At 41.6% G+C, this 13,247-nt stretch overlaps 1 long non-coding RNA gene across 1 annotated transcript in view; it reads left to right on the plus strand.

The window, feature by feature from the left end:
- The first annotated feature begins 737 nt into the window (after positions 1-737).
- Positions 738-13,247, plus strand: part of LOC144584742 (uncharacterized) — a 351,778-nt gene continuing 339,268 nt past the window's right edge. Inside the window, exon 1 of the long non-coding RNA XR_013539174.1 lies at positions 738-788. This is a non-coding gene — a long non-coding RNA (uncharacterized LOC144584742). The remainder of the gene's footprint in view (positions 789-13,247) is intronic.

Raw genomic sequence — 13,247 nt, forward strand, 5'->3', positions numbered from 1 at the left:
TAAAAGGAAAAACGGTTTGGTTGGCACCAGCATATAGACCAGGTGTGGGCAATTAATTTCTATGGGGGGGGCACATGAAAAATTTGAACTGTGTTTGGGGGCCAAACCAACTTTATTTAAAAACAAAATGAAACAGTGATGTTATGATTGTTTTTTTATTTTAAACTTGTTAATGTTCACAAATACTAAAGAGGTTTTTTACGGTATGTTAAAGATAAGCAACTGATCAACTTTAGACAAAAAGCTATAAATGGTTTTGATGTCCGGCGGGCTGGACAAGAGCAACTCGTGGGCTGTATGTGGCCCTCGGGCCGCACTTTGCCCAGGTCTGCTATAGACACATATATTTTAATTTATCATGTCTTAAACCGTCCAGAGAGTGCCTATAAGTTGAAATAATATAAGTTGAAAGTTATATTAACGAAGAGCTAATTTACCCCTTGTTAGTTAAGATCTGATTTCTGTACAGTATATCTTTTCTTCTAGGCAGACCAAGATAAACAGCTCACAGTACAGTCAGCTATTTTTTTTTAGCAGCAGTAATTAAAATTAGGTCAAATATGATTATAAATAGTAATGTTTTATAGATCTCCTTGTTAAATTTTGGCATATAACTGATGTTTATGCACTTATTGATTTCGATATGTTGATTTTACGTGTCTTTGTAAATTTGATATACATCTTGCTAAGACATATGGCTACTGTAAATAAAACACTAAGTAACTAAGTTACATGTTGAAGGAAGGAAGGAAGGAAGGAAGGAAGGAAGAAAGAAAGAAAGAAAGAAAGTTAAAGCTTTATCTACTGAATGGGAAAGAGTTTGTTTTTTTTCTTTTTAGGATTGCCACTTCCATTAGCCATGCTGGTTTGGGGGGTTCTATAAGTTGTAGTTCTAAAAAGCAACTTTTCCAAATTGTGAACTGCACCATGTGATCTCCCAATTCAGAGCAAAGTGGTTCAGGCCAGGAAGAGATTCCCCCCCCCCCAATGACCACAGCTGTTATTTGTATGAACTTGGCTGGGCAAGGGAGGAAGGAATCCCACCCCCTCCTTCCACATTTCAAATTGGGCCGAGCAGCCGACTGTGCATTGCCTTCCCCTCTTGGGGCTCCTCCAGATGGAAGCTTTTGTGAGTGACAGGTGCTTCGAATCAGTGGGATTCAGAACACCTGACGCCCGCAAGCCACAAAAGGGACAGCACTTATCCCGCTGTACGGTGTGTTGCTAGTCCAAGCAGGATGAGTGCAGGTGGCCAGCCAACTGCACCTTATGGAATGTCACAGCCATCAGGAGCAATAAGCTTAGATGGATTTGAAAAAGAATTATACCAAAGGCATGGACTGACTATTAGCCACGACCTCCAGCCTTACTATAATGGGCTCAACAGAGAGCTGTCCTTGGAAGGGAGCGAAAGGTCTCTTGATGCAAAATGCTGCAGCTGGGTAACTGGCTGGGGCCATGTGCTGAGGACATCTTATTCCTATTTTGCTTGGTTTGCATCAGTAACCACTTTGTTCCCAAGCTCAAGTCATGGCGCTGGTGTTGACCTTTGCATCCTGAAATAGTCCGGGTTCCGGAAATGTGCCATTAAAATCCATGAACATAATTGCATGCTAAAACCACATGTAACTGAGCACCAGTAGGATAATGTTAGAGCACTGGTTCTTAACCTTGGGTTACTCAGGAGTTTTGGACTGCAACTCCCAGAAGCCTTCACCACCAGCTGTCCTGACTGGGGTTTCTGGGAGTTGCAGTTCAAAAGCATCCGAGTAACAAAGGTTAAGAACCACTGTGTTAGAGAATGGGGTTTGGGGTTTTCTTGGACTTCATATCCCATAATTCCCATTCTGGAAGTTCTATCTGAATGTGTCTCACCTGGGAGAAAAGGCCTGGAAGGATCTGAGGCTTAGCTAGGCCTAGCTTCCTGTTTGGAAAGAAAGCTTCTACCCAGCCCTGGGGCAGAAACAGGAAGCTTAAGTGGAACTAGGCATAGAGCGTTCACTTCATTTATACAAAGCAAGCCAATTCACACGCTTCCTTTTCTGAGCTCAGATCAGCTCCTCCAACAAAATAATTTAAGACTGCACACTTTTTTAGATTGCAGTTTTCTGCTGTACTGTGTTGCCAGCACTGTTACCAATACAGTGGACCCTCGACTTACGGATGGCTCGACTTACAGAGTTTTCAAGTTACAGACTTCTCTGGCCACAAAATTTAGGTTCGACTTGCAGCCGGAGAATCGACCTACAGACCAGGAAAAAACCAAAATGGAACAAAAACGGAACAAAAATGGCCAGTTACGGATTAATCGGTTTTCAATGCATTGTAGGTCAATGGAGACTCGACCTACAGACTTTTTGACCTGCAGCCACTGTTCCAATACAGATTAATTCCATAAGTAGAGGGTCCACTGTACAAATATAAAAACCACTGAAGAAGTATAAATTGTGTTCCCTTTTCTTTATCAAGCACCATCCTGCAAGACTAGTAAAGAGGCATCTTAAATTAACCTGGCTGAATATAGATCAGAGCTGGACCGAATGAAGCCTTCCAGACACTGTAGGATTGCAATTCCCATTATTTCTCAGCACCGTCTCTGCTGGCTATAATGACTCCTAAGAGTTGCAGCCCCAAAACATCTGGAGAGATGCACTTTGCCAGCCTTGACCTAGAATCATCAATGGATTCCTGTGAGTGGATGTAATGGCCTGAGAAATGAATGGGTTTAACACCAGGGAAGAATCACAATTTAGTTTCCATTTATATTGATGAGAATTGATTATTAGAAATGTCTTTATATTAAGCATTGAAAAAATTGAGATCTCTTCAAAGAAATCATATGCAGGGGAACTGATACTAACAAATTTTGCTATTCTGCCTGTAATGTTGAACACGTCACATTTCAAAGATTAGCTTTGAATTCCTATGTATTCAGTCATGTTATAATTAGGGTTGCCACCATTACGGCAGCCAGGGACGCCATGCCCGTCCATGCTAGGAACAGCGGCTCTTCTTGCCAGCATCCTGTTCAGTTTTCCTTATGGCGATGATCCTTGTAAGGGCTGCAAGAATTGAAATTGCTAGAGGGCTCCCCCCCCCCCGATATTTTAATAGGACTGAATGAAAACAATGACTAGTCACTTCAGAGTCATTATAAGATAATAGAGCAGGGGGGCTGGACTCAATGGCTTTCTAGGCCCCTTTCAACTCCATGTTTCTATGATTCAATGCTCAATAACAGCCCTGAATGACCAATATCGGCAATCCTAGAAGCTGAAAGCAAGACAAAATAAGCTGAATCCAAATCAAAGCATATCTACCATCTTTTTTTTTTTAAAAAACTTTTTTATTTAAGTCAAAGAAAAAATACTAAAGAAATACATTATAATACGATACAAAAAATACAAAATAAAGTAAAAAGAAAACTTAACAGATAACCCCCCCCAAAAAACCCCTATACATTAACAAAAACAGTGCGCCCCTCCACGAGTACCATTGGAGATATATTATATAATCAGGATCATTTAGGAAGATCCATTCCCCTTCCAAAACTGAAATACATCTTGTGAAGGTACAAAACCCTTCTCTTTTATTAGTACATACTTAATAAAAGGTCCTCGATTCTTATTAAAATTATTCTTACTTATTAGCCCCCTTTTCATCTTGATATCACAAGTTAGTTTATCATTAATAGCTGGAATCCAAATTTCTTTATACCAGCCACTTAATTGAAATTCATATTTTACTTTCCATTTCTTTGCTATAATTAATCCTGCAGCTGCTAATAAATGTGTTATTAATTCTTTAACCATCTATCCCCATTGTTCATTATCAAATATTGATAATAGAGCTAGCCTAGGGTTACTTCCACATTTAACTTCAGTATTTCATTCATTTCATTAAAAATACTTTCCAAAAATTCATTATATTTTCACATTCCCACCACATGTGGTCATAAGTACTTCCTGGGCTCACTTCCAACATATATTAGAATATTTATTATCCATATAATTCAGTTTGACCAATGTTAAGTACCATATTTATACCAATTTATTAAAAAAATCCTTTATTCTTATCAACATGCTATTTAATATTTTTGTCCCATATATTTTTCCATTTGACGTTACTTATATTCCTTCTGAAATCTTTCTCATGATACTACCCTGCTTTCCTGAAAATAAGACCTCACCTGAAAATAAGCCCTAGTAGGATTTTTAGGATGCTTGTAATATAAGCCCTACCCCAAAAATAAGCCCCAGTTAAGTGAAACCCTGCCCTCCACCCTTGTGCAGCAACCAGAAGAAGATGATGACATGACTGTCTTTGAATCAATGTAGATTGTTTTACATGAAAAAAATAAAGCATCCCCTGAAAATAAGCCCTAATTTTTGAAGCAAAAATTACTATAAGACCCTGTCTTATTTTCAGGGAAACATGGTATAAGAGCATCATATTGATTTCCCATTTCTATTGATATCTTGTATACACTTTACTCATTATCCACCTCATCCACATAGTATTTTGTTTTTCCTTTTGTACTACCATATCTTCAAATTTTATGTAATCTCTACATTTACCATTTTTATTCATTTCTTAGTCCATTATGTATGTATGTATGTATGTATGTATGTATGTATGTATGTATGTATGTATGTATGTATGTATGTATGTATGTATGTATGTATGTATGTATGTATGTATGTATGTATTTATTTATTTATTTATTTATTTATTTATTTATTTATTTATTTATTTCACTTGTATACTGTGCTCATTAATGCTGGGCACTATTCTGCATGGTTTACATCTAAAGTAACATAAACATAAAATAAATCACAAATAATATCTTAAAAATAAATCACACATATACATAAATACAAAACCATCATCTAACCCTGCCCCCAAAACAAAACAAAACAAAAAAAACAATGGCAAGTGAGAATAATCAAAATGATCAGTCTATAAAAGACTAAGAGAGGATGCTCTCAAAAGCTTTGGCAAACAGCCTTGTTTCGAGCATCCTCTTAAAGACTGCGAGGAAGGATTCCGGGCGCAGCTCCACTGGAAGAACATTCCAAACTGATGGGGCCACTATTCAAAAGGCCCTGTTTCTAGTACTGTAGATGACTTCTTGGTCTCCCTTAGTGTCACAATCAGGAGGTGCATGGCCTGAAAGTAGAGATAGGGGTACAGTGGTGCCTCACTAGACAGTTACCCTGCATGACAGTTTTTTCACTAGACATTGACTTTTTGCAATCTTTATAGTGATTCGCAAAACAGTGATTCCTATGGGGGAATTTCTCTGGACAATGTTTGGTCCCTGCTTTGCAAACTGATTTTCGCTAGATGACAATTTTGACAGCTCCCTCCACACTTGCAAAACAGATATTTTCGGGACCTAAGCTTCGCAAGACAGCGATTTAAACAGCTGATCGGCGGTTCACAAAGCCGCTTTCCTATGGCCAATCTTCGCTAGACAACGACGATTCTTCCCCATTGGAACGCATTAAACAGGTTTCAATGCATTCCAATGGGGAAATGCTTTTTGCTAGACAATGATTTTGCTAAACAGCGATTTCAGTGGAACAGATTACATCGTCTAGCGAGGCACCACTGTATTCGTATTCAAATATGAATACTCACACACAGCTGGAGTATTCCAGGGGGCCGGACCATTCACTCACATGTCTGCCACTGCCGGTGGTCCCAATCATCCTTCCAATCACTCTGGAGCACCCGGTTGGTTAGCCACTCCAGGGCAGAAGGAGGGAAGACGAGTCTCCCTACAAGGCTGACAAGTGGCTAGCCGGTCAGGCACTCTGGAACGATTGGAAGGAAGATTGGGACCAGCACCAGCAGTGGACATGTGAGTGGACAGTCTTGGCCCCAGGGGCCAGACCCTTGTTAACTTCAGCTGTGCAGGGGAATTCATATATGAACACCCCATCTCTACCTGAGAATATCAAGGTGGTGTGGGTGGATGTTTTCAGGGAAAGATGCTCCAACAAGTAGCAAGGTCTTAAATTCTGGAAGGTCTCTAGGTAAGAACCAACACTCCGAATCTGGTCTGGCACAACACAGGTAGCCAGTGCAGTCAGGCCAGGATCAGGGAAAAGGGACTGAACTTATTCACATCCAACACCAGCCTGGCCACCACATTCAGCACTTGCTGAAGTTTCTGGGTTAGCTTCAAGGGAAGCTCCATGTAGAGAGTGTTGCAGTAGTTCAGCCCTGAGATCACCAGCACATGCACCAATGTTGTCAGGGCACTCCCGCCCAGGTAGGGGTGCAACTGGTGATCAGCCTCAGCTGGTTGTTCTAATTCAGAGGTCTCCAAACTTTTGACTGTGAGGGCCACAATGGATATTTTAAACATCTTTGAGGGTCGAAGGAACAGGAACATGTGCATGCGTGTATGCACCCCACACATACCCCTGCACCCCCGTCACATGCAGACCCAGATGCACACCCACCTGGACAGATGCCTGCACACCTGCCCACTGGCACCCACTCAGGGGCTGGGTATGTGTTGAAACATACTTCCCTGGATCATTAAACATTCCTCTGTGAACTGCAGCAGCAGTTTAAATGCCAGGGTATAGTACTGTATAGGGATGTTTGCATCAGCTCAGGACACACTTTTGTGTGATCACTCTGTATGAGAAATCTCTGATCCTGTTGTTAGCAGGTAGCTTTACTTACTACTAACAGAATGTGGATGGTAGAAGACAGGGATAGATATCTTGATTTCCTGGATTACAAATATTACAATTCTCTGTTCTAGGAGTTCTACATAATTTACAGACACCTCATAAATGCCTACATGCGACTCATCTAGGAGAAAGGCCTGGGGTGGAAGGCTTTGACGCTTAGCTCGGCCTTGCTCCACCCAAGCTTCCTGTTCCTCGCTGGGAGCTTTCTTTCTGAGCAGGAAGCTTGGGTGGAGCTAGGCCGAGCTAAGCCTAAAAGCTTTCCAATGTATGACTTTGTCTCAGGTGCATGACATTCAGGTGTTCCTAAAACGTCTGTAAGATAGTAGAACTCTCAGAATAGAGAGTTATGGTAATTTGAGGCACCAAAAAAAAAAAAAAAAAAAAAAAAAAAAAAAAAAAAAACCCATCCCTAATGGTTATCACATGCCAGAACTCAGTTGTTCCTTCCCGATCCTCCAGTTTGTATGCCAATCTCACATGACTCAAACTAGTCTCAAAGTCTTCCAGTTGAGCCTTTATTCCCGGTGCACCATGTTCTGATATTTTTGAGGCATCTGTAAGATAGGTAGAACTCCCAGAATGGAGGATTATGGTATTTGTAGGCCAGGAAAAACAGAACAACCTCCTCTCTAGTAGAAGAAATGGATAGTCCTATGCACAGCAGGCAAATAAAAAAATAAATAAATGCTGAGATATTTCCAAGCACATGCAAAAAAATATTAATATATAATAATTCTCTTTCTGGAAAATCCACCCTTCTTCTGTCCTCCTGTCCTCTGTCATCCCTGGATCTCAGCACCCACTTTTCCCCCCCATGATCTTTTCTATTTTTGACCAAGATTAATTATTTGCTTCGCTGCCTTTTTGGGGGGCTTTCCCCATCTGATAAGATGTGAAGGAGACTGACAGGGCCTGTCAAGGGTTTCCACAGCTCCATTCTTTCTGCCTTGGCAGAAACAAATTGTCTGCAAATGGCACCCATGGCAGGCTTTTGCATAAGACATGAGCACCCACTCAGTGCGTCCTCTCAACCGACGGCCTGCTACTGGTTGTCATGGTGATGAAGCCATAGCTAAAGTTTGGTGTGGAGCATGGCTTCTCCTTGGGCTATACTATCTCTACTTCCAATGCTGTGGCTGCCATTATTAGAAGTAGTGCTACTTATTTATTTAGCACTATAGAGTATTAGAAGATAACTTCTTTCCTTATTAGATATAGTTGAGAGAGTTAACAGAGGAGGAATTTCAGCCCTGGGTGTGCACCATACAATTTGAGACCACAACTCTCATTTTGTACTTATGGAGTCCATTGATAAATAAGGGGTGAATTTATTTATTTCCACTCCATATACATATACATAGGTTTATTGTGGGGTAGGGGAATGAGGGTTATTGAAACAATTTCATGGAATCAGTGGATTTCAAGTAGCATTTTAGGGCACCAGCTCTTTCTTAGGTATTACCAAGGCAGCCGACTGCCCATCATCAAAAAAGAGAATAAAAAAAGACACTGAACTTGATAAATTTTTGCATATGTTAATTATTATGTAAGGATGCAAGTTTAAAAATACTCACTATAGCTGAATGTGTATCTATATTTTTGCATATTACTTAGCATATTGATTACTGTTGACCCGTAAATCTCCATCTATTGCTTGTGCTAGTGGGCAATAGGATTATGATCCAATCTTATCTTCAAACAGAGGTCTGTTCTCTGGAGCAGTGGCCCCCAACCTTTTCTAAATCATGGACCAGTTGGGGGGGAATGGGGCACCCCCACACTCATGGGCGGGCGGGGTGCACTCGCGGATGGGGCACACTTGCATGCATGTGCGGATGGGTGGAGTGGGGAAACATTAGAATAATCCTCAGGATTGGTTGAAGCACATGAAATGCATGAAAAATTTACAGTCTGTGAATTCCTACCCCTGTGGTTTCTCATCATCATTATCACCCCAAACATTTTCCTGTTGGTTGGGAATTAAGCAACACTTTAGTAAGAATTTACAAGACATGGCCCCAAACATACCCTATAACTATAGCTATAGAAAATAATCTTACCAGATAGCTCCATCCAGTGCATTACTTTCATAGTCTTCATCTGAACCCTTCTCCATTTCCTCTAGCATATTGTCAGGAATTGTAAGACCCCGAGGTACCAGGGATTCCATGTTCCTAAATCGTTGTACTAAAGGTGACCAGTTTTATTAATTAGGTGTGTGCATGGGATGTTAAGTCTTGTGTTACCAGTTAAGTGAACATGGTAAGGGTGAGGATTGTTCCCACCCTTGCTAAGTGGGTCCTTCTGGGGCAGGACTGGGAAAGTCTGGAAAACTTGGTCCCTTTTTTCAGAAACATGCCAGTACAGTGGTGCCTCACTTAATGAGCACACCATTTAACGACGAATCCGCATAGCGACATGTTTTTTGCGATCGCTAATGCGATCGCATTGCGATGTTTTAGGTGGCAAAACATTGCATTGCGATGATCGGTAAGTGTTTCGCTTACTGATCTTCGCATTGCGATGTTTAGAAAACAGCTGATCGGCGGTTCCAAAATGGCTGCCGGGTGCAGAAAATGGCTGCCCGCAGCGTTTTCACACCCTGCCCTTGCTTACTGAGGCAGCGAAAATGGTGGCCAGATGGGGAATTTTCGCTTACCATGATATTCTGATTAGCAAGATAACTAGCTGTGGGCTGGATAGAACAGCTGTCAGGTGAATACACAATTGACTACAGAATTGTACTCAGAGAGTGATGATTAATGGCTCCTTTTCAAACTGGTAGAAGTAAAAAGTGCGGTACCCCAGGGCTCAGTCCAGGGCCCTGTGCTCTTTAACATTTTTATTCATGACCTGGATTGGGGGCGGGCAGGGACTAGAGGCATTCAAGAAAAAATTAGATAGTCACTTGGCAGATATACTTTGATTGTATTCCTGCATTGAGCAGGAGGTTGGACTGGATGGCCTTGTAGGCCCCTTCCAACTTCACTTTTCTATGATTCTATAACAAATTTAGACAACCACCTGGCAGATAGATTTTGATTTGTATTGAGCAGGAGGTTGGACTTGATGGCCTTCCAACTTCATTATTCTATGATTCTATGACATCTATATACCATTCACAGACTAATGGTTTGGTAGGGCAGTTCAACTGGACCCTTAAAGGCATGGTCTGGAAACTTGTGCATTAGAAACCTAGGCAGTGGCATCTCCTACTGGATTGATGTTTGCCATTTGCGAGGCCCTCCCAGGCCCCCATGGGCTTCTCTTCCTTTGAACTAATTTTCAAGAAACAACTGAAAACATGGATGTTTAGGCAGGCCTTCCCCCTTTCTACCTAACACTTTCTTTTTCTGTTATAATATATCCCGTTTCTCGCCATCTTTGGGGAAAATTTTTTTTTTTATTCTATCTTAATTTATGTAATTATTATTTGTGATGTGGTTTGTTATATGTTTCTTTTTTTAAATGCATGTTGTAAGCCGCCTAGAGTGGTCACAATTGACTAGATAGGCGGGGTATAAATTAAATAAATAAATAAATAAATAAATAAATAAATAAATAAATAAATAAATAAATAAATAAATAAATAAATAAATAAATAAATAATTTACAAGAATATTGGAGTCTTAAACACTCCAACCGTGGGGATATGTGGTTTCTAACATTGTTGCCAGTTTCTCCAGATAGTCTGTTAAAGGAGTTGAAGGACCAGGGTGCCCATTTTGGAGATGTGAAGGAAGCAGCTCTGAGTCCAGAGGAAGTCATAGTGGAACAGATCCACAGGGGGCTCTGTCTTTAGAGAAGTGTCTGTCCCTTATCCAAGTAACCCAAGTATGGAATCTGAAAGCTGACTTTGGGAATATTTTTGCATCCACTCCAAGGAGGACATTGTTGGTAGAACATATAATTTGCACTGTGAGTGTACCTGGGCATGCCTGCCTTTGACAATTAAGGTGGGCATAACATGAATAGCATGCTCTGCCTGGGAGTGATACACCCTTCTTGTAGCCCCTGGCAGAGCCAACCTGTCCTCATACCAAAACTCAATGGTACCCTCCAGTTTTGTGTTGATTTTTGCTGCCTTAATGAAGTATCTAAATTTGATGCCTATCTCATGCCCCAGGTTGATGAGGAGTTAGAAAGGCTAGGGGAGGCCCAATTCCTCATATCCCTTGATCTTACCGAGGGCTATTGGCATATTCCTCTTTGGGAAAAAGACAAGGAGAAAACTGCTTCTTAAGCCCTAAAGTTTTATACCCTTTTATCCACATGCCTTTTGGCCTGCGTGGAGCAGCCATCCTTTTCTAGTTCTTGAACCATTTAGGGACTTTGCCTCAGCCTATATTGATAATATGATCATATTTAGACCCCGGGATTCACACTTCCAACAACTTAGGCAGGTACTAGGTGAACTTTGACAGGCAGGTCTGACGGTCAAATGTAAAGTGGCCCAACCTAAAGTACAGTACAGTATCTAGAAGTTGTTGTCAAAAGTGGGAAGTCCAGTTAGTGAGAAGGCAAGCATAGTGACATTTTGGCCCTGTCCTCAGGATAAAAAAACCCAGATCCAGCAGTTATTGGGATTGGCTAACTCTTACCATAAGGGACGTGGTGGCGCTGTGGGCTAAACCACAGAAGCCTGTGCTGCAGGGTCAGAAGACCAAGCAGTCGTTAGATCGAATCCACGTGACGGAGTGAGTGCCCGTCACTTGTCCCAGCTCCCACCAACCTAGCGGTTCGAAAGCATGCAAATGCGAGTAGATTAATAGGGACCACCTTAGTGGGAAGGTAACAGCAGAAATGGGGATGAGCAACGTCCCATAGAGTCAAACATGATTGGACAAAAATTGGCAAGGGGAACCTTTACCTTTACCTAACTCTTACCAGCAATTCATTCCCCACTTTGTGGTCATTGTTGTTCTGTTCATTGATCTTGCCTGGAAAGGGCAAGGAAAAATTGGCACCCCAAGAACAGAAATACGCTACCATTGAGAAGGAGGACCTAGCCATCAGGTGGGTCAGACAAACTTTATGCTATTGAGTTGCAGCAGTGGTATTTCCTAGAAGGGTCAGGTCATGGCTGGTGGGACAACTTTCTGTCAGGTCAAGGTGAGGCGCATTGGAACTTTGGATAGAACATGGTCGCTGGTGTAGACCATAACTCACCCAAGGAAAGCTGGTCTCAGCAGTATGCAAAAGAATTCTGAAAGCTGGACGGTCCCCATTCAGTCATGAAATCTCCTGGATGACACTGGGCAGTCATTCTCTCTTCCAACTTGATCTACCTTGTTGTTGTTTAGTCGTAAAGTCGTGTCCGACTCTTCATGACCCCATGGACCAGAGCACGCCAGGCCCTCCTGTCTTCCACGGCCTCCCAGAGTAGGATCTACCTACCTCACCGCATTGATGTGAGGATAAAGTAGGAGGAAGAGGGCCATGTGCTTTAAAATCTACAGAGGAAAGGCATGGTGTAAATACAACTAAAAAGAAATGAGAAAAATATTATGCTTCCCAGCAGAATTGCTATCCTGAGAATCTGGTTGGGAGCATATTCATCTGGTGGCAGTGGTGGATGCTTTGGTGTCTGTTGTATGCCCTCCAATTTCATGTGCCTAAAATGTCAGAACAGCAACTTAAACTTGAAATCAGAGTGCATGTAATATATACCCAGACATCTGTATAAGATATTGTGTGCTGTCGAATCTGCTGATGAATGGGGTAACATCCATCAGCAAGTGGTAAATTTTCTAATTAGCTTCACAATCATTATTGAAAGGCAAGAAAATCTGCCATGGGAAAGGCAGATTCATGTTATCCTCCCAACAGCCTTGTGAATTAGAATTGGTTTATAAATAATGACTAGTCCGTGATTTATTTGTTTATTAAATTTGTATCCCGTCTTTTCGTGAAATTGTGCTTATTACTTTAAATATAGTAGCAATATAAATGCAATAGAATAAGAACAAAACATGGGATCGTACATGTACGCAGACTGACAGACAAACAGACAGTGGAGGCCACCTGTTTGTTGAAAGAGTGGTGACTGCGTGAGAATTGGAACCTGGAAATATTGCCCGTAGTCCTGTGCTATAACCATTACACTGCACAGCCTCTGTTTTGCTGAGTCATGATAGGCAGGATGGAGAGTGCAGTTGGAAAAGGCATTCAGAACTGATTCAGAAATGACCAGTTGCCTGAAAACAGTGTGTAGCCTCCTCCCCATAAAACAATACAAAGTCTCTCTCTCTCTCTCTCTCTCTCTCTGTGTGTGTGTGTGTGTGTGTTGGGAGGAAGTAGATGGATAAAGGATGGAAAGAGAATGCCTGGAAAGAGAGTGGAGCACCCTCCCTCCATCCTTTCTCTCTCTCTCTCTCTGTTCCAGCTGCTGTGCCTTTCCAATGTCCTTGACCCTTTTGTGAGGGAGGTCAGCGTCTCATCTGTATTGCTCACTACAGAAAGCTGGTGACGGCTCACCATGCATCACAGTGGCAGTCATGCTGAAGTGTGTGTGTCATTTCAATTCATCTTTCT

This window comes from Pogona vitticeps, chromosome 14, assembly GCF_051106095.1.
Source record: "Pogona vitticeps strain Pit_001003342236 chromosome 14, PviZW2.1, whole genome shotgun sequence".
NCBI lineage: Eukaryota > Metazoa > Chordata > Lepidosauria > Squamata > Agamidae > Pogona > Pogona vitticeps.